Source organism: Myotis myotis, unplaced genomic scaffold (genome assembly GCF_014108235.1).
Source record: "Myotis myotis isolate mMyoMyo1 unplaced genomic scaffold, mMyoMyo1.p scaffold_m19_p_3, whole genome shotgun sequence".
NCBI classification, from domain to species: Eukaryota; Metazoa; Chordata; class Mammalia; order Chiroptera; family Vespertilionidae; genus Myotis; species Myotis myotis.
Window position 1 is genome coordinate 183,782,301 of NW_023416335.1, and position 26,161 is coordinate 183,808,461.

A 26,161-nucleotide genomic window follows, 5' to 3' on the forward strand; every position below is an offset into this window, starting at 1 on the left:
TATATAAGGAAAGACAGCCAGTATAAAAATAATATGTAAATTCCAGAAATGAAGGACGATAAATTATTTATAAAATCACTGCAGGCAGATTTCAATCTCATTTTGTATAGGAAGTTACTGATCTATATGAACAGGGTTTAAATGCCCTAAAACAAAACCTTATGACATAGCCATAGATGACATTTTCCCCTTTACAGTTTGTTTACGGGGTGGGGGTGGGGGTGGGAGGCAGGAGATGGGGGATGCTCTGTAAATATATAGAACTGAAAAATCAAAACTTAAAACACACAAGAAAGCCATTAAATTATTCATTTAATATGTTTAAGGCCAGGTTTAAAATTCACCTCTATAAATATATACCATACCACCTACAGTAAGTCAGACAGGCTGTCCATCTTCCTATTTTCCACCTCAGAGGTTAAGAACAAACCTTAACAGAACAGAGTGCAATTATGTCATTTCTGACCTGAGATTCCTACTATTTAATTAAGCTAAAGCCAATGACAAATATAAAAATGCTGTCACTGAGTTTTCTGAATTGCTGCCTCACAAATCTCCCACATACAATGAAGAGTTTTTACCTCACTCCTGCCTATGTTTTCAATTCCAATTTAGAAACAAAATACTTGCAGAAACTTCAGTACCCCAGCATAGGTTTAGTACAGGGTTTATTTTTTAACTTAAGGGGGGAAAAAGAAACACTCCGGATAAGCCAACCCTAAGATTTTTTGGATCTATGGCTATGGTCATACACTTGAATTTCACCAATAAATGAAAACAGACAAGAGAGGGAGTTCGCAACACTGGGAGCAGGTATGCACCCGATCTTGCTTCATATTTTCATGCAGGGTTTCTATGCAGCCTACTTCCTGAAATGGTTCACTCAGGGCTAGAGGTTGCTAGGCAGCTCTAGACCAGACAGAACACACACTGTTAACAATGCATCGTAAATACTGATAAAATATTAATTTCTTTTACATATTGCTTCTTCTCTACATATAGAGCTTAACATTCATTTCTTACTGGGTAAGGAATGAAAGACTACAAAAAGGTGAACTATCATGGGGGATGGTGATGACAGGGGAGGCTATGCATGTGTACAGACAAGAGTTATGTGGAAAAACCTCTGCACCTTCCTCCTGATTTGGCTGGGAGCCTAAAGTTGCTCTAAAAAAGAAAGTCTTAAAAAAAAGAGCGGAGAAAGTTACACAAAGTAGAAGAAAAAGAGCTCAAGTTATCAGTAATGGCCCAGAAAGATGTTCAGTCCAAGCTCTGTCTACCAGACTGAGGCCCAATTAAACCTTGACCTGGTTTTACCCAGACTCTTTACAGGGAGCCATGATGGTTCAATAGGATGCAGACGACCTTGATTGTACCAAAACATTCAAGGTCACAAAAGATTTACTAATATGTTCTTCAAATTACATATTTCCTGGGTTTATATATTTTTTCCACATTTTAATGTTTATGAAATTGGATTCATCTATATTCAATGTGTGCATTTAATATAGTTGTTTATTTTAACCCTAAACTACTGAAAAATCTTTCAATCAAAGTGCCTTCAGAAGGCAATGTGAAACTGAAATCTACCACTGTAGGTAGAGGCGGCCAATTAGCACTGTCACCTAAATCACTGTATACTGGCTGAGTGAAGGCCAGTACTGGACAGAGAGAGCCAGCTCTGATTCCCTTCCATGCAGTATCACTGGAAGGCAACTAGGCAAGCGACACTAACTTCATTCATCTGTGGCGGCTTTAGTTTACAACCATCACTTTCTTTCTTTTTTAAGAAATAGCAATGAAAAGACCTTTACTAAGGTCCAACGATAAAACCAGGTTAGTCAGTCACCTGGGTCCAAAATGCTATCCAACATTAGCAAAGCTATTAAACCTGCTACTAATAACTCAATTTTTCTTTAAGGGTAAAAAAAGAAGGAGGGGGGAGGGAGAGATTGCACAAGCTTTCTAGGAGTACGATCAAGCAATTAAATCAAGAAATTTGTTTTACCTTTGATAAAGTTTTTCAAAATAATAACTATTATATTTTATTATTTACCTATCTACTACTATGTGCCAGGAACTTAAAAGTGTTATTTTAATCTTATATGGTAGCTGTTAATCTCACTTTACAGAGAAAGAAACAAGAGACTCAAAGAGGTTGTTTGGCTAGAATCAGGCCTGGGATTCAAAGCCAAGTCTGGCTGATTCCAAAGCCCAACTCTTTCCACTTCATCAAGTTGCCTCCAGCATATTGACTTACTTGATCCCCATCATTCATTTACCTTTAACTGTGTCTCTGAATATAACACAATCTCAAAATTTGGCATTACCCACTATTATTATACTCTTTCCATCATTTAGAGCTTTCTTATTGACGTGGTTGTTTCTAATAAAGCATTATGAAAATGAGAATGTGTGCATATGTGTGTGCAGGCATGTGGATGGGGAAAAGGGAATGCAAGGGAAGATGCAGAATTTTAAGTAAATTTACTATGTAATCAAACAAAGGCAAAGGTATTGGTATCAATTTTTTATTTCTCCCTCCCAAAAGAAATTGCTGGATAAACTACTTCTTTGTGAATCACGGCAATAAAGTGCCTTCAATTCACAGTCTTGTGGTTTCCACAAATGTACTTGCCACAATTGATTTGTTTCACCCATGGCATAAATGTGGCATAACTCACTTTGGCTGCAGAAACTCTGAAGTTTATTTTGTATTAGAATAGCCAATTTACACACAAAATAGAATATTGTTTTTGTCCCACCAATAGAATCCAAATACATAATTTCAATGAAAAGTAAATCTCGAAAACCATTATGTCAGCCAAAGACAATGCTTCAAAAGAAATGAAGCCAAACAGCAGCCAAAAGATGGTTCCTTCTGTTTATCTGAGAAAGTTTATATCCCGAAGACAATCAAAAAAGCTATCTCTAGTCAAAAGACATGGCTTTAATGGATTGAACTCTATGACTCAAACTAATCAAGAACTCCTTCAGGGCTGGCTGGAGGTAGGGAAATAGAAGCTTTCAACTAGTGTGAACTACTATGAAGCAGTAGTCTCTCCACTAATTAACTGTACTCCATACTGTTTGACCAGAATGGTTACACCGCCCTGCAGTGAAGTACAGAATTATCAATGATCAGAAGGAAGGCATACAAACACGGCTGCCTTACCGCAGGATGAGGACTAGGGAAATCTCAAGCTATCCAATGACAAGCAGTCAAGGGCCATGTCAAGAGTTGTGTCCTTCAGTGGGTGGGGAGTGAGGGCGGAGGGTGGGGCGGGAACTGGGAGGAGGGGAGTTATGGGGGGAAAAGAGAGGAACAAATGTAATAATCTGAACAATAAAGATTTAATTAAAAAAACAAAACAAAAAACAATGGTCAAAAAAAAAAAAAAGAGTTGTGTCCTTTTCCCCAGCAGTATTTCATTTTCTTGCACAGGGAAACTGGTCCGGGGTTGGGGTTTTTTGGGGGGTGTAGCAAAATGGGAAAGAGTATGAGGAAAGCAAGATTCCTGGAATTGAGAAGATCAAAGGAACATGTAGTAGACATTAGTTGGGGATGCTCACCACTTCACAATTCTCCTAACACTAAGGGAGCCCAAAAGCTATGTCTGTACTGCTAAGGTGAAATTTCAAATTGCTTTTGCAATATGGCAGAACAATCCAATACCCACAAATGAATATGATTCAGTCTACTCCTCTACCCTCCCATCCATCAAGCCGTAAGATTCTCTCTCTTGGGAATCTGAGACTTGAGTGAAGAGATGGTCAGAGCTGTGTCCCCTTAATGAAAGCACTCCGGAGACGGTTCAGGCTCCCACTGCTCAACGCCCTAGGTTCCCGCCCTGCCCAGTTTAGCTGTGCAGCAATTCCTTTACCACTGCAAGCATTCCAAGAACCCTTTCAATAACCAGTTATAACAAATAACTTCTGACTCTGCAACCCAAGGAACCTAAATAAATATTTATCATTAGAGGCTGGATGCACAAAATTTGTGCACAGGTGCAGTCCCTAGGTCTGTCCGGTGATTGAAACGCGAGCGCCTGGTGTGGAAGGGCAGGTCCCAGCTGACCTCTGGGCCCTGGGCAGCACCTGGGCCCCTGGGCCCCGCACACCCCCCTCCGCCTGAGTCATCGGGCCCCTGAGTCTGCAGGGCAATTGGGCCCCCACCTGCCTCCCACAGTGCCTGGGAGCCAGCCCTGCCCCCTGCCGCCACGGCTGTCACCATCTGCAGGGCAATCCGCGGGGTGATGGGGGGCCTGGCTCCCTCAGTGCCTGGGAGCCGGCGGCGGCCCCGCCCCCCTGCCATTGCTGGTCACCATCAGCGGGGCGATTGGGCCCCGCTCACACCAGCCTTGGCCTGGTGCCACCCGCTCACCTGCTCCACCATCTCGCCACGGTCCCACTCTCATCAGGGCCCACCAGGGCCCGCAGCGCCTCCACTGCCGCTCGCTGCCAGTGTGCTGTGTTGCTGATGCCTGATATGTTCCTCGCCACCCCCTGGTGGTCAGCGCATGTCATAGCGAGTGGTCAAACTCCCGGTCGAGGGGACAATTTGCATATTAGGCTTTTATGTTCCACTGGACAGCACAGCAAGCAACAAGAAAGGTTCCCTCTTTCTTCTTTTGGAGACCTTAGAATTGTTGCACATATACGGACTTACTCGAAGCATGTTATGTAAACTGACGGAGAAAATGATGTTACTGACATGCATAGTGACACTCGAGGACTTTAGTTACTTTTAATGGTAACTTAAAAAATTAAAATAATATAAAGTGCTCATTTTTAAAAAAGTCTCTAAAATTATCATGATCTTGATTTCCACTAAAAAGAACCTATTTTAGCTTCAATCAGCACTCAGCCTGGCAGGAATACTCACCTGCCCCGACTCAGTGTGAGATGGCACAGGGTACAGGGACTAGCAGCCAACAGAAACTCAGATAAATCAGTTGTAAACCTGTATAATTGGGGACCAGCTAGGAGTAGAGAGGATTGTCCAAATCTCAAGCATGCCACGTCCTCCGGGCCGATAAAAGGGGCCTCACCTTCTCAATGACACAGGGTTTAAAGCTGAATGGTGCTGCCTTTGTTTATGGCAGTGGCTCTCTGCTTCAAGTAGCCCAGAGAATCGATACTTTCGACCTTACACCATCCTAATCACTAATTATAAGGATATTTTAAAATACTTTGTAGTAGTTTTAGATACGTTCACACATTGCTATGTATTAAAAGCAGCAACAACTAATGCTGCTGGGACAACTAACCAACAGCTTGGCAAAAAATAAGATTCTATATGCAAAATAATTTCCAGATGAACTAGGAATGTAAATATGAAGAACAAAAACATAATCATATCAAAGGAAATACAGCTATAGCCATGTTTATAATCTAAGGGTAAATCCAGGTATGATCAAAAAAGGGAAAAGACCAAGATTTCACTACAACAAAAGAAAACTTCTCTGGGAATAAATACATGACAGCCAAAACAAATTAAAAACATATTTCATAGTGATAAGAAAATGACTAAACATAATGAACAAAAATGGACATGGAGAGCAATTAATCTGGAGACCAATATAGGAATGTGTATTAAAACCTTAAAAATGGGCTAACATCTTTTTTACCATCAAATTCCACTCCTAATAATTCACCCTACAAAAACAATTCTCTTATCGAGGATATTCACTTCAGTATTGTAATAGAAAAAACCAAAATCCACCAACATAAGCCCGTTAAATTATATTCCATCTGCTCAATGAAATAATCTATTGCCATAAAAAAAAAGAAAACTGAATGAGATCTATATTCACGGACAATGATAAACAACCACAATGTACTATATTATGTGGAAGAAAAAAAAGAGATTACAAAACAGCAAGACAAGGGTCATGGCTAGCCCACTATCAAAGTACGTTCTTCCTGGGCACATAGACTATATTTCCACCCTCATCCCTCCTGCCAACACTCTCATTGTGCTGTGTCATGTGGTTATGTTCTCCACAACAGACCATGAGCAGAGAACGTGTAACCTTGGAGCTAGACTCTAAAGACAGCAGTGATAACCCTGGCCTGAGTTCCTGAAAGACGGCAAGGAGTTGGAAATAGCCCCTCACCCTGATACCAACCTGGAACCCTGAGCCCTTGTGTGAGAGAAAAATAAATTTCTGTTGTGTTTGTGCCATTCCATTTTGAGTCTCTATTCAGTAGTGTGGACTATTCTAACTAGTACAGTAGAATACCAGTAATTTTGCTTTTTAAAGAAATCTATATGTGCATATAAATATTTTTAAAGGTCTGCCAAGATATGCAGCAAAACTTATCTTTTATGATATTTAAGCCCCCAGTTGCATGCACTTGCAGACTACTTATTCTCATTGCTGCAAAGTGTTCCATTGTGTGAATATGCCATGATTTATTTACCTACTACTACTGATGGGCATTTGGGTAGTTTCCAGTTTTTGCTCTTATACAGCTACACCATGAATAGTCTTGTACATGTCTTTTGGTAAACATAATTTGTTGGGTACTTTTACTTAAAAGAGGAATTATTGGATCACAGGACATGCATAGGTTCAGCTACAGTAGATACTACCAAACGGTATTTTGAAGCGATGGTACCAATTCTGCACTCTCACCAGCAGTCGATGAGAGTCCTGGTTGCTCTATGTCCTTGTCAACACTTGCTATTTCCTTTTCTCATTATCATTCTGGTGGGTAAGTACTTTTACTTATTCTCAACATAAAATACTTTATTAGCTAAAATTAAAGAAATTTCATTAATTATAGAGCACCTCTACAATGAAATACTGTGACTTCAACACTAAATATAAAAAGTGTTCTCAATGCTGTAAAATAATGTCTAGAACACACAAAAGGAAAATGAGTGGCCACTCTGAAAAGTGGACTGTAGACAACGGCAACCTGACCTTCCTTAACTGAAAAGGAAACCGCCCTCCTGATGCCTGCAACTCCCTGGGAAACAGCACGTGGGCTCTGGCGTTCGAGTGCCTGGGCTGGAGTCCCGCTTCCACGACATGCTGTGCAATAACCTCTCTAACCCGCCACTTCAGCCCTCACCCCTTAAAGAAACAGCTTGGGCTCCAGAAGTAAACCGCCTGAATTCAAACGCTGTTCTGCAGTGCCATCAGTCTCTCGGGGCCTCGTACCCACCTTCTAAGGAGAGAAAGTAAAGGTCACCCCACCTCGCGGGGCCATATGAAAAAGAAATAGCTGTGTATATGCGAGCACTCAGGACGGTGTCAGACACATAAACTATGCATTTGCTACCATCACTGTTACCGCTGCAGCAATTACCACTGCCACCACCATGAGTCTCACATCTAAGGGGGGGGGGGGGGGGAAGCAAGCCAATGAAATCATCAGGCAAGATAGCACTTGGACACCAATTCACCTGAGCTTATTCTGTAAAACTGACAGCTGACCATCAGACCAAGTGGCCAGATAGCTAGGGCGCTCTCCCATAACCTTTACCTTCACTTACTTCCAAGTGGACTCAAGGTCCTCTGCAAGGCAGATGACAAGCTTCTACCATGCAAATCCCAAATACAAAACGCAAAGACGGCAAAATAAGGACATAATTTTTATATCTGAAAATTCATTAAAATGCCATGTCCAAAAGCCTCCTAACTAATTTCCCTACATCCATTCAGGCCTATCTAATCCCTTTTCACAGGATGAGTTTTCAGAAAAGCGTGGTCTTGGCCCCCTTTTGCTTCGAGGGTAAACACGAAATTCTTTAACATGGCCTTCACGGTTCTGTGCTTGGTATGTCACGGACCTAATTCTCCCGCCTCAGCTTGCCCCAGACTTCTCCGTCTACACACTCCTGACACACAGGCCTTCCTTGAGTTCTGCAACCCACCATGCTTCCTCCCAGAAGGCCTTTTGGCCAACTATTCCCTATGCAGACAATAAACGGCCTTTCCTTCTTTGCCCGAGTAATCCCCATATATCCTGTGGGTCTGGATCTCAATTCAGTCAGAATGGGTCTTATGACACTGTGAGCCTCTCCTTCACTAGGCTTTTCACAATCATAAGTTTGCACTGATTTGTGCGGCAACTGGTTTAGTGACTGTCTCCCTCACTAACACGAAGACTCCATAAGGACACCTGTGTTTGCTCACCACCGTAACCCCCAGGGAAGAACCCACCACCTTGTGCAATGTAGAGGCAGAATAAACATCTTTTGGTTGACTGCATGAATAAAATGAATGGAAGAAATGAGAATGAGAAGTAACAGGTCAAACCAGTAGGGAAAAGATAGGATTTCAAAACCTCAAAGTTATCAGCAAAGCTAAGAATTGCAAAAAAATTATCTCAGCATTAAGACTGAATCTTCCCACAGCCATGTTTCCAAAGCAAAAAAAAAAAAAAAATTGTGTGTGTGTGTGTGTTTTGGGGGGGGGGGGAGATGTGTTAGGGGGACAACGACAACTCTCAAAAGACTTGCAGAGTCCTAAGTTGGATGCCAACACCAAAATCAAGACCACTTTTTGCATAGCTTCTTAAAACAAATAAATGAGTGCTTCTGCTGCCACTGTTGTCCATGTTATGAGTAAGTAGCTACATTCAGTTCACCTCTTTTCATAGGTACACACTCTTAGCACTTGCTGGTTTCCAGGAGAATCTGAAATCAGATTACTGCTCCAAGGTTACCCTGGAGATTGCTTTCATCACTGATCTATATGCAAAGTATAGATTGCAAAAGGGAAACGATCTCCTAAACAGATATAACAATTGGGTAAGCAAGGAGGTGGGAAAGGCGGGGCTTTGGTGAGTGAATAGTATCAGTCTGTTAAATTCACAGGCAGCAGGTAGTATATGTCTCAAACATATGCTAACAACTTCTTTCGAAACACTTTTTATTTTTTGGTGGTGGAAAGATTATAGAAAAGAAGTTTAAAAGCCAATAGCTTATAAAATAAACTTGTTAATTCCATTTAAACAAAATGTAATGTTGACCATATAAGATGAGTCACAAAAAAAGTGACATATCAAAGGTCAAATGGTCCAAATAATTAGGAAAAACTACATTTATGTTTCCATGGTCACCACTACCTTCAAAAGAAAAAGAAAAAAAGGGGGGGGGGGAAACATACAGGTGGGTTTTTTTAAGTTCAGCTTATCATTGTCTACCCATAATAGCTACAAACATGGAAACTTGATATTTAGTAAATTGCAAAGACCAGTGAAGTCATAACCTGGAACTTGCCCTGGACTGCTGACAACCTTTGCATAGATGCCAGGGAGGTGAATCCCTGGACCATAGCCACTAGTCAGCTAAGGTAATAGGTGGCAGACCATTCAGGGGTAATAATCAATACTATGTGTGCAAGTTGAGTACAGACACAAAGATCCTACCCAGGAAAAGATAGCCAGACACTCATATGAAAGAGAGGCAAAAGCAGCCAGAGGTAATGAGGCAACACTGTTATCTTTTGCCATTTAAGTATAAAACATTAGGTACAAGACATTTGATGTGTTTGCGTAACTGTACTGTTTCAATGAGATCAATATTACCTGGAATAAGCTAGATAAAATTAAGTCAAGTGTTAAATTTAGCTTATACATTCTTCAACCCTGCTCTAATTCAGTACTTTTTTCTTTTATGTTTTGACACCAGAAAAGAACTGCTACTACTTTTTTTTAAGCCCACACACAATTTATAGGGGGGGAAAAGAGCATAGAAGAGAGGCTGCATAGTGCAGCATTAAGAATAAGGACTTTAGCCCAGCCAGTGTGGTTCAGCTTGAGCGTCGACCAGGAGGTCATGGTTCGATTCCTGGTCAGGGCATGTGCCCTGGTTGTGGGCTTGATTCCCACTTGGGGGCATGCAGGAGGCAGCTGAGGAATAATTCTCTCTCATTACTGATGTTTCTATCTCTCACTCCCTCTCCCTCTCTCTGAAATCAATAAAAATATATAGGAAAAAATAAAAAATAAATAAAAAGAATAAGGACTTTAGAGTCAGATCCCAATTCCACCACTTGCTACCTGTGTGACCTTGGGCAATCACCGGTCTTTTTGCCTCAGTTTCCTTCTGTAAAATATCCCAAATAATAATCTCAATTTCACTGGCACAAGGATTAAGTGAACTAATATTTGTGAAAGTACAAAGACCTGGAAGACGGAATGCCTTATATGTTTCTATTAAGTAAGTACCATTTGCATTCCTTGCTCCCTTTAATTAGAATTCTAAAACTCCACCATGTCATAAAACACATGAAACAGCTTAAGTATTTAAGAGACCAATTTTTTCATACCTTTATAATAAATTCTATAAAAAAGTGTACATATTTTACTTTGATTCAATATAAAGGAATGCCCCCTCCCAAAAGCTATCGCTTACTGAGTACTTAATTTGTACAATACATGTTGTTATGTAGCCCTTACAACTAACCATCCTATAAATTAGATGTGTCCCCATTTCACAGATGAGAAAACTGAGATTCAGAGAGGTTAAATGATTTGCTGAAGGACATCTATCTATCTATATAAAAGCCTAAGAGACAATTTGACTGGTAGCTATGACATGCACTGACCACTAGGGGGCAGATGCTCAAAGCACAGGCATGGAAACATGGAACAGACTGATGAATCTCAGAGGGAAAAGGGGAGGGGGAAGGGCGTGAAGTGATTAACCAAAGATCTTATATGGATACTAGAGGCCTGGTGCATGGATTCGTGCACTGGTTGGGGTCCCTCAGCCTGGCCTGCAGGGATAGGGCTGAAACTGGCAGACCGACACCTTCTAATCTAAGGGGTACTGGATTGCAAGAGGGCGAAACCATGCACCAGGCCTATTCTACACTAATAAAAGACAAACATGCAAATTGACTGTACCTTCGCTATGCCTTAAGCCACGCCCACCAGCCAATCACAGCGACTATATGCAAATTAACCCAACCAAGATGGTGGCCGGCAGCCATGGAGCTGGAGCAAGCAGGAGGCTTGGTTGCCCCAATGATGGAGGAAGCCAAGCTTCCCGCCTGCCGCAGTGGCTCTAAGCTCCACTCAAAGCAATAAAGTTTCAATTATAGAAGGTAAATAAACCCCAGATACCTGCTTTCAGCTGGCCATGTCCACGGAGCTGGAGCAAGCAGGAGGCTGGGTTGCCCCTGGCGATGGAGGAAGCCAAGCTTCCCTCCCGCCCACCCTGGCCGGCTCTGAGCTCCTCTCAAGGCTACAAAGTTTCAATTATAGAAGGTAAATAAACCCCAGAATAAAAAAGAAAAAAAGGAGAGGCTGGGAGCTTCCGCCACCCTAAAGGGGGGGCTTGGCCAGCCTGAAAACAGCCCTCAGCCCCTCACTTAGACTGGCTAAACCTCCATGGGGTGAGGGTCCCCACTGGAGGGGGCTTGACCAGCCTGCAAACAGCCATCAGCCCCTCACCCAGGCTGGCCAGGCACCCCAGTGGGGACCCCCACCCTGATCTGGGACACCCCTCAGGACAAACCAGCCAACCCCTACCCATGCACCAGGCCTCTATCCTATATAATAAAAGGGTAATATGCAAACTGACCCTAACAGCAGAACAACTGGGAATGACTGGTCACTATGACACACACGGACCACCAGGGGGCAGATGCTCAATGCAGGAGCTGCCTCCTGGTGGTCAGTGCGCTCCCACAGGGGGAGCTCTGCTCAGCTACAAGCCAGGCTGATGTCTGCCAGTACAGTGGTGGTGGTGGGAGCCTCTCCCGCCTCCTCAGCAGCACTAAGGATGTCGGACTGCAGCTTAGGCCTGCTCCCCGCTGGCAAGTGGACATCCCCGGAGGGCTCCTGGGCTGCCAAAGGTATGTCTGATTGCCAGCTTAGACCCAATCCCCCGGGGAGCGGGCCTAAGCCAGCAGGTGGTCACCCCCTGAGGGGTCCCAGACTGTGAGAGAGCACAGGCTGGGCTGAGGGCCCCCCTCCCTCCCCAAGTGCACAAATTTTTGTGCAGTGGGCCTCTAGTGTTTAATAAAGATAAAACTGGAATACAGACCCAGGGTATTTCTGATTCCAAAGTCTGTCTTCATAATCCCTTAGTATCTTGTTCTAAAAGTAGCTTTGTTATCTACCTGAGTACAATAGCTTTTAAGTATTTAGCTTAATCATACGTAGACTTTCAAAAAAGATTAGATTACCTTAATAAAAACTATGTTTTTAAATAGTAAACAGGTGTTACAAAGCACTAGTTCCACATCTTATAACAACTTCCAAAATCAAACTGATCAACTGAAAAATCCTTGCATTATAACAAGTCCCACAACAGAAAGTTAAAAATGCTGGGAACAACAATTTCAGAATATTATTTCTGGGAAGCATGGAAGGGAATTCTTAATTCTGACTTGGATAAACAGGGCCCACTAATTGGCTTCCTCTCAATACTTGAATAAGAGGAGTCCTTTTGTCCAGGCTCAATATTAATTTAGTTGCTGTCAATATAAAGCAAAATGTTGGAATTAGGATGCATAATTTCTGGATCATATTTTTATGTTCAAATGGGCCATTCATGTACAATGTAAAAATAATTATAATAGGGACATTATCCACAACTGCTAAGATTCCATTCTTCTTTTAAAGGAAGTAAAGGAGTGGTAGGAGGGGCAATGCAAAAACCAGGAAGTAAGCCTTGGGGATCCAGGGCGTATAACCTCTGGTATTTTGGTGAGCAATGGACAGACAGGTTTGGATTTACACTAGATCATCCTGGTTAACCACTTGCTCAGGATAAAATCGTTTCTCAATTAAATCCAGTTTCCTAATCTGTAAACTCGTCTAGCACATGCATGCCCCTTGGGAACGGGGCCTTTTATTCGATGCTGTATTCTCTAAGGAGCCTATCATAGTGCCTCCAGAGTGGGCCTTCAATAAGTCTTGGCTACTGAAGTGAAAAGCTATTAAATCTTCCACAATCCTGTACACTGCGCAAATGGAAACCAAAGTTAAATAATGGTACTTAGGACAGTACCAATTATTTTCCCTTTTGTGAGCCCTCTTCAAACTGCTCACAGTACAACTACGAAGTAACCACGCCCCCTTAAATGGCTTCTGTGTTTGAATAGTCTGACCAGAATATACAGTAGTTTTAAAGGATAAAAGAAATTACAAACCACTTAGAGTAGGAAGCTCCCCAAGGTGGATCCTGTAGAGAATCTGCCCCATCGTAGTTAAAACACAGGCTGAGCAGGTATTACTGGTTTCTAGTTTGAACTCGTCTTCTTTACTCACACTTCAGACCTCGTTTCTGAGTGTCAAAGATTTTATCTCTGCCAATTTAAAACTGATTAAGAATGTGGGTGAACTAAACGTTGTCCAAAGATCTGTAAAAATGATGTCTAGGATGCTGACATAAAAGGTTCCTATCCAGAGGTAAGATTTTTTTTTAAAATCCCAAATTTACTATATGAACTGAAACTTGGGTGAAACAACCAAGAAGGAAGGTATTTATATCTTAGGTTTATAAGGAAAACAAAAAAATTCCACTGAGAACGACCCTTTCACAGGGGTCGCCTAAGACCATCCTGCATATCAGATATTTACATTACGATTCATAACAGTAGCAACATTACAGTGATGAAGTAGCAACGAAAATAATTTTATGGTTGGGTCACAACATGAGGAACTGTATTTAAAGGACCAGAAGGTTGAGAACCACTGCTTTAGGTCAAGTATGCATAAGGTCAAGTATGGTCTAGTATGCATATAAGATCTTTGGTTAATCACTTCACATCCCCCCAGCCCCCCACCCCCTTCCCTCTGAGATTCACCAGCACAAACCAGGCATAAAGATGCATGTGTGAAAGCTTGACCTAAAGCAGTGGTTCTCAACCTTCTGGCTCTTTAAATACAGTTCCTCATGTTGTGACCCAACCATAAAATTATTTTCGTTGCCGGAACCGGTTTGGCTCAGTGGATAGAGCGTCGGCCTGCGGACTGAAAGGTCCCAGGTTTGATTCCGGTCAAGGGCATGTACCTGGGTTGCGGGCACATCTCCAGTAGGAGATGTGCAGGAGGCAGCTGATCGATGTTTCTCTCTCATCGATGTTTCTAACTATCTCTCTCCCTTTCTCTCTGTAAAAAATCAATAAAATATATTTAAAAAAAAATTATTTTCGTTGCTACTTCATAACTGTAATGTTGCTACTGTTATGAATCATAATGTAAATATCTTATATGCAGGATGGTCTTAGGCGACCCCTGTGAAAGGGTCGTTCGACCGCCAAAGGGGTCGCGACCCACAGGTTGAGAACCGCTGATTTAAAGGGTCACTGAATATTATTACTGAGGACGCAGGCGAGAGTTGGAAATTAGGTATTCATAATGGCCCCAAACGGCAGAGTTACTTTATTTTTCCCAAGAAAACAGAAAAGAGCAGATGGGCATTTAGCTGGTGCACACACAAAAAAACTAGGAATAGAAAACATGAACAAGAAGTCAACACCAGTTTTCCAGAGAACACAAACTCATTAGCAATAAACATCAGAGAGAAACTACCTGGAGGCATACAACCTCCTCTGAGACACAGTATGACAGAAAGATCAAATATAAGTGGTTTCAAATACTGGTTCCTGGTCAACTAGCTATGATGTTGGTCAAGCTACTGTTTTTTTGTCAGTCATGAAAAAGGGGATAGGAGCTTGTAATGCCTACCTTTACCCAACTATTTTGAGTATTAATGAAGATAACATATGAAAAGACCCAGTTTGTGATACTTAATAGGTACTAAGTAAATAAGGGGTTATATATTTTTTTTTCTGCAAAAAATGAGGACATAAGACCAGGCTAGAATCCCATCCACTGTGAAATCTGTCTTAGATTTAGTTGTGTTGGCACCTTTGATTTTTGTAAGTTCCTTTACACCACCACCACCAGGACTAATAATGGTGCCATCTTATGTTTGACTTGTAAGGTGCTTTGTAGTTTAAAAAGCACTTGCTTTCATTATCTCACTCATTAGTCCTGACAACAACCATCTGAGGTAGACAGAACAGTTAACTGCCATCAATTTGTGTATGAGGAGACTGAGAGGCAGGGAATTAAATGACTTGTCCTAGAGACCTAGACCAATTTAATGCTCATTTGTTCATTTGGTTATCTTTGTTCTATAAAGTTGCTGAAGTTCATTAAAAAGAAAGATGGCCTGTCCCTGTATAGAAAATAGGCTCCCTTTGCTTGTTTTCTTAAACGTTGGTTTTATTTGTATCTTATTTTGAATTGTGCTTTAATTTGCCACATCTTTTTTAAAAGGCACAAGTTAAACACTAACCCATAAATCAGAGAAAACATCTAAAATCAGATAAAGTACATAAAAGTATACTGATGGGATGTTTGTTGATAGGCAAAACACCTTCTGATGGAGTCCTAAATATTCCTCAATAATTTAATACATATGAGAATCTTTCCTGCATTCTATATTTACAGGTATAATTTATTTCACTGAGGTGGGGCTACAATTTTTACGTGAAAAATAGCCTCTAAGTTGCTTTCTTCTCTACGTACAAATAGTACCCCAAGGAATCGGGGGGGAATATACAGAGATCAGAGGGTGAAATTCAGAAAAATCTATTCAGGTAGGAAAGAAAATATCCTTCATCTTCACTGATCTCCAACAGAAATTTAGCATTTCCTTCAATTATGAATGAATGCAAATAAGAAGCCACACTTGTATTAGCAGTATCTCTGATTTTTATCACCAAGAGAATTCAGATATTCTATATCATATTATAGTCATTGCAGATGTCTTGGAATGTTTACACTCATCAACACTTCAAAATTACCATAGTTATCAGACTCACCTCTAGACTTTATTTAATGTTAACAAAGAAGCAGATACTGCTATTTCAATAATTTGTTTAAAAACTGTCATATCTATATTTCAATCCGATTGGCCTGCTTTGTAAATATGTGTGCTTGTAATATAAATCTTAAAAGATTAAAAACTTCTGCTTCAAAGGATGGCTAAGACTCCGGAGAATTTCCCTCTTCATGCTCTAAAATTCAAGAGATTTCCTCCTCCTCGCCCAATTCATCCACTCTGCCTGGTTTCAAATGCAATGAACTCAAAAACAGAAAATGCGAAGAGTAAAATGTATGGCCAATTCTGTATTCTATATCCCTTTTTTCCCCTCTCCTCAAATATGGACACAATGATTATTATTTACATCCGCTGCCTCTAAATCCATTTCCTCTCCTAAACTCCGAAATGTTCTCTTTGCTCCCTAAACCCTAAAACCACTATCAGTGATAAAATGTCTACGGTAGACAAACTACAGCTTTTTAATACCCAAAGACCCATAATCTGTGTGGCTATACAATTGCTAGAACATGGTCTACCAAAATAAGAGAAAACAGCCAGGATAGGGAGGTGGGTGGGGGATGGAGGAAATGGGCTGGGGAAGGAAGGTGGACTATTCGAAAGAGCTTGGATTTCTCATCTTCCTAGCAATTAGAAGGAAACAAGGAATGAAGGAAGGAAAACATGGACATACACATTCACACCCATGAAAACCACCACGTGGGTTGTGACACTGCTTTGGAAGGCAGAAGAAATAAGCGAGAGCGTGTCCCTAATGGAAGAAAAGATGCACAGGCTGAACTGAGAAAACAGTGAACAAAGAAGACAGGCTGGTTGGTTTTTGATAGAAGACAGCCAAGCACATAGTTCAAGTGTCCAAATAGGAAGCCCAGGGTTCCTCATATTCATATAGCTCTTCTCCCCAGCTTCCACACATCCAGAACTGGAGGCCCTCCCCTAAGCCATAGGGGCTATCTTCAGAAGCTCAGAGCTAGAGACACTTCCTCACACTTGCTTAAGAAGTGAGGAGGAAGGCAAGATTACAGTAGAGTGATGTATCCGTCCAAATAAATAATTGCAAATGAATTTAAGTTTTCCAGTATTGTCAGTGCTGGTTTATATAGGCTGGCTGATTTAAGGACAGGCTTGCCTACACAATATTGTTTCTAAGGGAAAATGTACTGCAAGTTCTATACCAATGATTTACATAAAGTCTTAACATGACTCATGACTGAAAACTACTTAAAAAAAAAATTTGTTTTCATTGATTTTTAGAGAAAGGGAGAGGGGGAAAGAGAAAGAAACATCAATCGGCTGCCTCCTGCATGCCCCCGATCGGGGAACAAACCTGCAACCTGGGCATGTGCCCTGACTGGAACTGAACCAGCAGCCTTTCAGTACGCAGGATGACACCCAACCAACTGAGCCACGCGGGCCACGGCCTGAGAACTACTTTTATTATTCTCAAAGTGCCAAACAGATGACAAATGCAGCAACAAATTTAAAACAGTAAAAGCTTAAGAAATGATAAAAACATTAAGACAGTGGTAAATCTATTTTAAAAGAAATTAACAGGAATTACTTCGATATTTTACACAAATTTTAGTTGGGTACACTTCAAGTTATTAAACACTAGGATACACAAAGCATAAGTCAAGCTTAAATTTGATATATAAATTCAATGCTTTAAGATAAAATTTAAAACACACAGATGTGGGCTATTTTTCTATGCTATTCCTCTATAAAAACTTTTTCTGGTTCATAGGTTGATGCTCAACCACTGAGCCACAACGGCTGGGCATAAAAAACTTTTTCTAATAAAAAGCCTTCTTTTCCTTTTTATACATAAAACACATTCTCAACCAGAAAATCAAAATAAGAAACAGTATTTACATGATATAATGTTATTCTTTTAAAAGATACAGCAAAAACTGTGTAGGTATGGCTTCTAAAATGTAAAATTAGAGTATTTTTACTGACTTATGAGCAAAAATTAGCTTTAAAAAACATTTTGTTATTCTATAATTAATGTTCAAATAAGAATGTAACAGCTTACTGCTACTTCAAAATACTAGATGAAATGACACATCAAGACTGTAAACACTAAAATTAAAAGGCCTACTATATTTTTCCAAAGTAACTGTGGAGGTTGACCCTTCTATACTTCCTAAATTATTACTTGCCTAATTATACCATCTTATTTTCACCCCCTCTATAATTTCAAGTACTATTTCAACACACTCTTCCTAATATAATATTTGGAATAAAATTTCTACCCAACATTTTTTGTAAGGTCCACATTCTTATAAGAGGAAATATTTAAGTGCTTTGTACCTTACATTCACAAAGCAATCTGAAAAAAAAGGTAATTAGATCCAAAACCTGAATGGCTGGACTAGATAGTACATATAGAGAAGCTTCTTTATAATTTTGGTTTCTTTACATCTTAAAATTATACTATAAGAAAAAAAAGTCTTCATAAAAATGAGTTGAAGGAATGAATTAATTATATCCAGCAATTCCACATTCAAGAAAAATCGATTTACCCACAAATAACCCATTTTCTTTGCCTAATTGCCTCAACAGAAAATATTTTCTCCCAAAGTGTTCAATATAACACTCTTATAAGAAAGAGGAGTAAAAATTAAGAAATCCATTTCTTATCCTATCTGATAAAAGGGTAATATGCAAATTAACCATCACTCCGCCACAAAGATGGTGACGCCCAGTCCCCTCAGCCCTGCCGCTGGAGTGTCCGGTCCTGTCCTGTCAGCCCCACCGGGGGGGAGGGGAGGAAGCGGCGGCGGCCGAGCAGCACAGCTGGATCCGCCCTCAGGCGACGAGCCCCAGTGTCCCGCGCGCCCCAGTCCGCAGAGGGAGGGAGGGATGGCGGGTGGGCAGGCCTCAGGTCAGAGGCCGGCTGGGGTGCGGGACGCTGGCATCGTTGCAGGCCGGGCTGAGGGACCCCACCTTACCCGCCCCCCCCCCTCCCCCCAGTGCACGAATTTCATGCACTGGGCCTCTAGTGAAAGAATAATGGAATGGGAGAACCAAGATGGCGGCATAGGTTAACGCCGGAGTTTGCTGCCTTGAACAACTACTTCAAAAGTGAAACTAAAAAACGGAACGGACATCACCCAGAACCACAGGAACGCTGGCTGAGTGGAAGTCCTACAACTAGGAGGAAAGAGAAACGCATACGGACACTCAGAGGAGGCGCAGTGCTGAAGTCAAATTCTGAGGTGCGGAGTGCGCGGAGCGGGCTGGCAGCAGAGGGCGCGGTTGGCGTTTTCAATCGGGAGGGAGTCGCAGACTCTGAGCTCCAGATACAGGCAAGTCTTTAGGGACCCAGACTCAAACGGGAGAAGCGGGACTGTCCGGCGTCGGTCAGAGCGAGTGCAGCTTTCTCTCCGAGGTTTGCAGCGGGTGCTGGGACTCAGAGAGGCAGAGCCCCTGGGGACAGGACTGAGAGCCGCCATAACTGCTCTCTCCGGCCCACCCTGTTGATCCTGTGCAACCTGCCCCGCCCAAGCCCTGCACAGAGGCATTTGCCAGATAGCCTCAGGCAAACGCCAGATTAGCACCTCCCTAGAGGTCAGAAGTTCTCTCACTGCAAACACAGCTGATTCTCATAGCCACTTGGCCTGGAGGTCAAACCCTCCCTGGTATTAGCTACAACAATCAAGATTTAACTATAAGACTGTGCACAAAGACCACTAGGGGGTGCACCAAGGAAGCATAACAAAATGCGGATACAAAGAAACAGGACAAAATTGTCAATGGAAGATATAGAGTTCAGAACCACACTTTTAAGGTCTCTCAAGAACTGTTTAGAAGCCGCCGATAAACTTAATGAGATACAAGAAAACTAATGAGACCCTCGATGTTATGATGGGGAACCAACTAGAAATTAAGCATACACGGACTGAAATAACGAATATTATACAGACTCCCGACAGCAGACCAGAGGAGCGCAAGAATCAAGTCAATGATTTGAAATGCGAGGAAGCAAAAAACACCCAACCGGAAAAGCAAAATGAAAAAAGAATCCAAAAATGCGAGGATAGTGTAAGGAGCCTCTGGGACAGCTTCAAGCATACCAACATCAGAATTATAGGAGTGCCAGAAGATGAGAGAGAGCAAGATATTGAAAACCTATTTGAAGAAATAATGACAGAAAACTTCCCCCACCTGGTGAAAGAAATGGACTTACAGGTCCAAGAAGCACGGAGAACCCCAAACAAAAGGAATCCAAAGGGGACCACACCAAGACACATCATAATTAAAATGCCAAGAGCAAAAGACAAAGAGAGAATCTTAAAAACAGCAAGAGAAAGAAACTCAGTTACCTACAAGGGAATACCCATACGACTGTCAGCTGATTTCTCAACAGAAACTTTGCAGGCCAGAAGGGAGTGGCAAGAAATATTCAAAGTGATGAATACCAAGAACCTACAACCAAGATTACTTTATCCAGCAAAGCTATCATTCAGAATTGAAGGTCAGATAAAGAGCTTCACAGATAAGGAAAAGCTAAAGGAGTTCATCACCACCAAACCAGGATTATATGAAATGCTGAAAGGTATCCTTTAAGAAGAGGAAGAGGAAGAAAAAGGTAAAGATACAAATTATGAACAACAAATATGCATCTATCAACAAGTGAATCTAAGAATCAAGTGAATAAGTAATCTGATGAACAGAATGAACTGGTGATTATAATAGAATCAGGGACATAGAAAGGGAATGGACTGACTATTCTTGGGGGGGAAAGGGGTGTGGGAGATGCGGGAAGAGACTGGACAAAAATCGTGCACCTATGGATGAGGACAGTGGGTGGGGAGTGAGGGAGGAGGGTGGGGCGGGAACTGGGAGGAGGGGAGTTATGGGGGGGGAAAAAGAGGAACAAATGTAATAATCTGAACAATAAAGATTTAATTTAAAAAAAAAGAAAAGAAAGAATAATGGAATGAATTAGTGGTCATCTTTTTAAAATAATCTACCAAGATGCTGGCAGAAAAAAAAAAGTTCACCTGGCACATAATAGAAGCTCAATAAGCAATTGTTGAATAAAGGCATTTAGTGCTGAAAAACTTCCAGTGGGAATAAAATGAAAGTTGGAATAGCAACTTGTTCCTCTCATTCAAATTACTTAAATATAAGTTGTGTATTAAGGAAAAACTTAAACTAAGGCAAATGTATACTAATTCCATTATACATTAAAATAAGCTTGTATTTTGATGTAAAAATAAAGCAATTGCTAAAACAATAAACCTAACTGTAAACTTCCTGCATTTCCCCCAAATAATTGCATCAGAATAAAATTGCTTTTCAGAAGTTAAAAGATCTGATTTACATTAGATGAATAATGTTTTTTGGGGTAATTGTTCTACCCCCTCCCCATTTACTTGAGTGTGTGCATATCTTTATTATGGGAACAAAAGACTACCTTATGAGCCCAGGAAAATCTACTCATTTTGTTTTTTAAAAGGGATATCTAATTTGAATATCAGGATTATATTTCTTTCCTTTGCCCTGAAGGAAAGAGCATTTTCAGTTTTGTAGCTGGCACTCACATACTCAATCTTGGTTAATTTCCAAAAGCACATATGTTATAGTAAATCCTCTTCTTTCAATGCCAGAAGTTTTTGCTCTCAGAAATTGTTTTACTGGCACATTCTCAACATAGTATTTCAATACCTGCTAATCCTGGAGAAACAAGAATGGCCAACACACTTTTAGAAAAGTAAATGTTCCATTTTAAATCTATAAAAGGGGTTGACTTTTTCTTTGAACAAGATCCTATCTGTTAAATCTAAGAGTTTAAAAATAGTTCTCAATCTTGGGTGCACATTAGCATCATGGAGAGAGAAAGAGGTGTTCATTGTGTGTTTTAATACATAGCTATTAAACCTATTAGCTCTTAATACATAAAGGATTTTCTTACAAATAAGGTAACAACATTTTGGTCTTAGAAAAGACAAGAGAAACATATTTTGGTCAATTCAAATCAAACTTTCATGACATTTACTGAAATATTCTCCAGTGAAAACCAATGATTCACTGAAACTATAAGAGAGCGTGCCAGCCAGAGAGTGAGAGAGAGGCACAAGAGTGCGGAAATTTGCTTTTTTCTTCCTTTAAAAAAATGGGGTTAAGTGAAAGACTAAAAGGAAAAAATTCCATCAAAATACTTAAGTTTTTCCACTCTCTTTCTTAGGGAATGTACTAAACATTTCTAACATAAAATATTAATATATCCCTGATAATAAGGAACGTGAATCTTTAAAAGCTTAAATAGGTTTTTAAAAGATACAATGCAATATACAGGTCACATATTTTAGAACTGAACACTTGAAATCTATATAATCTTATTAACCAATGTCACCCCAATAAATTCATTAAAATTTAAAAAACAACCAAGAGCCAGACATTTCAATGAAAGAATGACGCTTCCATAATAAATCTTTGATTTAAATGAAAACAAAACCTTACTGCTATTTTTATAAATGCAAGCTATTATCATTAATGCTAATATTATTGATTTTATTTTAGTGTTTATTCATAAAATCTGAGTCACAAAAATATGATTCTTAGCACAATATTAAGATTATTTTTGTGCCCACCCAAAATTAAAGTTCAATCTATAAAGACCTCATTATAAAATGTCAAAAATTTAAAATTCATACAAGTTGACCCATCAATTCTACACCTGTGAACTTATCTGAAAAAAAATGCCTTAAGGAATTTATGTTCAAGGATGTTTTTCATAGAACTAAATTATCTTAATAACAAAAGAATTATTTGGTATATTATTTATTAACTAACCACTGAAAACAGAAAGCTAGTGGAATATATAATGATATACCTTTATAATACAAAACTGCATAGTCATCTATCTATATAAACAGGGAATATGCTAATTAGCCAAGCATCATGAACGCTCAGGAGAGCTGAGCGCAGATGGGTGGGAGGGGACTGCGTGCTGCCCCCACCCCAAAGGCTGCAGGGAGGCTGGGGCTGGGGGCGGGCCAGAGTGGAGACACAACACACAGGGGAGCCTGCCCCACCCCAGCGGACACGTGGCGGCCAGTGCTACGTGGGTGAGGCGAGGGTCCCGGCCCCCCACGGGGTGCCTCCTCGAGCGATTTCAATCAGGAGCTGGGCCTCTAGTCTATATATAGTCTAGAGGCCCGGTGCACAAAAATTTGTGCACTGGGGGGGGGGGGGGTCCCTCGCCCAGCCTGTGCCCTCTCGCAATCTGGGACTCCTCGGGAGATAACAACCTGCTGGCTTAGGCCTGCTCCCGGGTGGCAGAGGGCAGGCCCAATCCCTAGGTGCAGCCCCTGGTCGGGCTCAGGGCAGGGCAGACTGGGGAGTTGGGGTGCCTTCCCCTGTCATGCACAGAGCAGGGCAGATCAGGAGGTTGCGATGCCACCCTCAGTCACGCTCAGGGTAGGGCCGATTGGGGGGATGGGGCACCGCCCCCGTCACACTCAAGGCAGAGTCGATGGGGAGGTTGCGGCACCACCCCCTGTCACGCACAGAGCAGGGCCCATCAGGGGGGTTGGGGCGCTGCCCCCTGTCACGCACAGAGCAGGGCCCATCAGGGGGGTTGGGGCTCCGTACCCTGTCACGCACAGAGCAGGGTCAATCAGGGAGTTGGGGAGCTCCCCCCTGTCACTCACAGAATAGGGCCGATAGGGGAATTGGGGCACCACCCCCTGTCACACTCAGGGCAGGGCGGATCAGGGGGTTGGGGTGCCGCCCTCTATCACCCACAGAGCAGGGCCGATCAGGGGGTTGGGGCGCTGCCACTCTCACACTCAGGGCAGGGCCGATGGGGGGGGTATGGCTCTACCCCGTCACACACAGAGCAGGGCCCGTGGGGGGGGGGGGGGGGGGAGGGGTTGGGGCACCGCACCCTGTCACACACAGAGCAGGGCCGATCAGGGGATTGGGGAGCTCCCCCTATCAGGCACAGAGCAGAGCTGATGAGGAGGTTGGGGCGCCTTCCCCTGTCACAAACAGAGCAGGGTGGATAGGGAGGTTGTGGCCCCGCCCCCTGTCACACACCAAGCCACAGGGCGATCAGGGGGTTAGGGCGCTGCCCCTGTCACGCTGATCCAGGTGCCGGGAGGCCTCTTGGCTCCGCTGATCCCGGTGCTGGGAGGCATATTACCCTTTTACTATATAGGATAGAGGCTTGGTGCATGGGTGGGGCTGGCTGGTTTGCCCTGAAGGGTTTCCTGGATCAGGGTGAGGGTCCCCACTGGGAGGCCTGGCCAGCCTGGGTGAGGGAATGATGGCTGTTTTCAGGCTGGCGGGTGACTGAAGCTCCCAACTGCTCCTTTTTTTCTTTCTTTTTTTTTTATTCTGGGCCAGCTTTAGCTCTGGCTCTAGCTCTGAGGCCTCTGATGCTGAAATCAGGTATCTGGTTTGTTTGTGTTCTATAATCGAAACAATGTATAACTACAGCTCTGAGATCCCGGGCTCGCTGAAAGCAGGTTTCTGGGGTTTTGTTTAGCTTCTATATTTGTTACAATGTTTCTTAAACTGCAAGCTCAGAGGCCGGCAAAGCAGGCGGGGAACGTTGGTTTCCTCCGTCACTGAAGCAAGCAAGCCTCATGTTAGTTTCAAGCTGCCTGGCTGCCGGCCGCCATCTTGGCTGGCAGTTAATTTGCATATCACCCTGATTAGCCAATGGGAAGGGTAGCGGTCGTACGCTAATTACCATGTTTCTCTTTTATTAGATAGGATGCCTAATTGACTGAATGACCAAACAATCAAACAACCAGTCGACCGGTTGCTATAATGCGCACTGACAACCAGCGGGCAGACACTCAACACAGGAGATGGCCCCTGGTGGTCATTGCACGCCCACAGCAGGAGTGCCACTCAGCTGACCCCTACCAGCCCGGTGGCAGCCACTCCCTTCCTCAGTAGTCCTGCAGGTCCAAGCTCCAGAGAATGGTCCAGGCACCAACGAACCGGCACTGCCAGCACGATCCCAACAGCGCTATTAGCCACCTGGATGTTGGCCTCGGGCACCGCAGCCACTTCCCCTCCCTAGACGCTCCGCAAGGAAGAAACTATTAAAACTGGCCAGGTGGCTCCTGACAACCGGCATGAATGTCAGTGGGATGGATCCGGATCCTGGGCCGGCAAGGGCATCCCACCATCCTGCCCAGAGGGCCAATTATGTCCCACCTCCTGACCCCCCTTGGGATGGGCGCCAGACGCAGGGCTCATGGCTAGAGAATGCTGCTGCAGTGGCGCAAATCTCTCCCAACTGGGACTGACCGGGCGAGAGCTCATGGCAGGTGGAGTGGGGCCAGGATGAGTGGGAGCAGCAGCGGGAGAGGCAGGTGGCATTGGATCGCAAGTTTTGGCCCAATCTCCACAGGCCACCCCGAGGGACCCCCCACCGGTGGATGAATTCGTGCAACGGGCCTCTAGTCTATCCTATCTAATAATAGACAAACATGGTAACTGACTGTACCTTCGCTACACCTCCCACTGGCTAATCAGCGAGATATGCAAATTAAACGCCAACAAAGATGGCGGTTAATTGCATACGTAGGGGCAAAGCGGCGGAGTGAAGACTGAAGGCGGCTCCAGCTGGAACAGCGAAGACTTGAAGGCGGCTCCGGCCAGAGCAAAGGCCTGGGTCCCGGGTGCAGGAGGAAAACCGGTGCTGGCAGGAAGGGGAAGGGAAGGCCTACTGCATGAATCTTTTTGTGCAACAGGCCTCTAGTCTACACTAATAAAAGACAAACATGCAAATCGACCTACCTTCGCTATGCCTTGAGCCATGCCCACCAGCAAATCAGAGCGACTATATGCAAATCAACCAAACAAGGTTGGCGGCCGGCAGCCATGGAGCTGGAGCAAGCAGGAGGCTTGGTTGTGCCAATGATGGAGGAAGCCAAGCTTCCCGCCTGCCATGGCCGCTCTGAGCTCCACTCAAAGCAACAAAGTTTCAATTACAGAAGGTAAATAAACCCCAGATACCTGCTTTCAGCTGGCCGTGCCACGGAGCTGGAGCGAGTAGGAGGCTGGGTTGCCCCTGGCGATGGAGGAAGCCAAGCTTCCCTCCCGCCCGCCCTGGCCAGCTCTGAGTTCCTCTCAAGGCTACACAGTTTCAATTATAGAAGGTAATAAATAAATCCCAGAATAAAAAAAAGAAAAGAAAAAAAGAGATGCTGGGAGCTTCCGTCGCCAGGGGGGCTTGGCCAGCCTGAAAACAGCCCTCAGCCCCTCACCCAGACTGGCCAGGCACCCCAGTGGGGACCCCCACCCTGAAGGGGGTGTGACCAACCTGCAAACAGCCATCAGCCCCTCACCCAGGTTGTC

General features: G+C 42.9%; 1 protein-coding gene across 19 annotated transcripts in view; it reads right to left on the reverse strand.

The window, feature by feature from the left end:
* Nucleotides 1–26,161, reverse strand: part of PLEKHA5 (pleckstrin homology domain containing A5) — a 214,046-nt gene that overhangs the window by 160,809 nt on the left and 27,076 nt on the right. The window lies entirely within an intron of this gene.